General features: G+C 43.2%; 1 pseudogene; it reads right to left on the bottom strand.

Moving 5' to 3' along the window:
- Window positions 1–371: 371 nt before the first annotated feature.
- LOC114116200 (mitochondrial import inner membrane translocase subunit Tim10-like) lies at window positions 372–641 on the bottom strand (annotated as a pseudogene).
- Between the last annotated feature and the right edge of the window lie 929 nt (window positions 642–1570).

The raw sequence follows: 1570 nt of genomic DNA, 5'->3' as shown, positions 1-1570 counted from the left end.
TCTTCTTTTAAGGTACATGTGTGTGGCAGAGAGGGAAGTGGGATTTCAATGTATTTTACTTTGCTAAAGTAAAATTGGCCATAAATGAGCCTATTTCTTTCTTTCTTTCTTTTTTTTTTTTTTTTGGTGTGGACAAATTTGTTTTAATATGTAACATATATATACACTCACACACATAGTCACAGGCCAGCGTGACAAATACCTTTCCCCGCCTGGGAAAGGGTGCCATCATACTCTAGGCTCCTGGAGACTCTCCAGAAGGAGCCCGGGCCTGGCAGTCTTCACAGGTGACACCCAACGGCGGGGCGGGGGTACTTTTATTAGCCAAGTGGGAAAGGATGGGCTGCACCTTAGGTGTACTGTCGGGCACCTCACACAGGCCCAGAACTCTGCTGCACCCTCTTCAACAGCTCCTCATCCTGCATAGACAACTCTGTCAACTTCTTGCCCATCCGGTCATGGATGTCCAGGTACTTGGAGACACACCGGTCCAGGCACATGGACTTGCCCTTGGACAGCTCTGCTTCCTTGTAGTGGGGAGGCAATGCACTTCCAGGGGGAGGCACTGGTCATTCTGTTATACATGTCGGGCATCATCTCTACTCTGGCTCTGCGGCCAGCTAGTCCCTGAGTGGGTCCATCTCAGCCCTGCGCCCCGGAAGAGATCTCCTGCCGGCTTCCTAGTTCCGTGCATGTGGCCAGGGTGGGGCGGAAGCACGTGGGGAGCGGCCGGAGGGAAGTCCCGCCGAATCAGCCTATTTCTATAAAAAGCAATAAATACTTCGGACCCCCAAAATTCCTTTATACCTTCTCTATTCAGAAGATGTAGTTATCCTTTTAGTGGACAGTACTTCTTAGAAGGGATTCTTCAGATTGCCTAATGGATGGCTGCTTGACATATCCAGAGATATACGTTAATAACTTTAGTCCTGCTTTTGACATGAATTAATCATTTCCCCCATTGAGGTTCTCTTTCACACAGAGAAGTTCTCTCCACCCATTTCTGATAAGGGTTTTGTAGTGGTCATCATCTCAGATTGGGGCAGATAGCTTGCCTCTCTGAGGTGATCTAAAGGGAAATCAAAAAGTTCGAAAAGTAATAGTCTCATGTGAAAAAGGAAAGAGGGAGACAGAATTAGATGAACTGAAAAGCTTTACTTTGCAGTGCTGAAAAATTTGTGGTTATTCAGTGGCTTTAGGACTCATATTAAGTATGTTTCACCCCTCCATTATTCAATGATCTCTAAAATGAAACCCACCAAAGCAGCTTTCATTGCAGTTAACTATTTCCAGAATATATATAAACAATCATAGAAGACTTCTGAGAAGTATACTCGGAATCAAATTAAAACATCTGAGTTTATCAGTATATTTTGATAAGAATTTTTATTTAATATTTATCCCTTTAAAGTTGAGGAAGATGTAGGGCAAGCTAAGAACTGCACCCCATAAAGCACAAGCCAGTCTATTTTTTAAAAGTATAAAGAAAAGCAGATACATATAAATATTCTGAAACAGATGAAACAAAAATGAGGCTAATGACTCAACATTTTTGATACTTAACAGTGGG

This window comes from Ovis aries, chromosome 8 (genome assembly GCF_016772045.2).
Source record: "Ovis aries strain OAR_USU_Benz2616 breed Rambouillet chromosome 8, ARS-UI_Ramb_v3.0, whole genome shotgun sequence".
Classification (NCBI taxonomy): domain Eukaryota; kingdom Metazoa; phylum Chordata; class Mammalia; order Artiodactyla; family Bovidae; genus Ovis; species Ovis aries.
The sequence above is the reverse complement of the archived record's forward strand: the minus strand, read 5'-3'. Positions and strand labels throughout refer to the sequence as shown.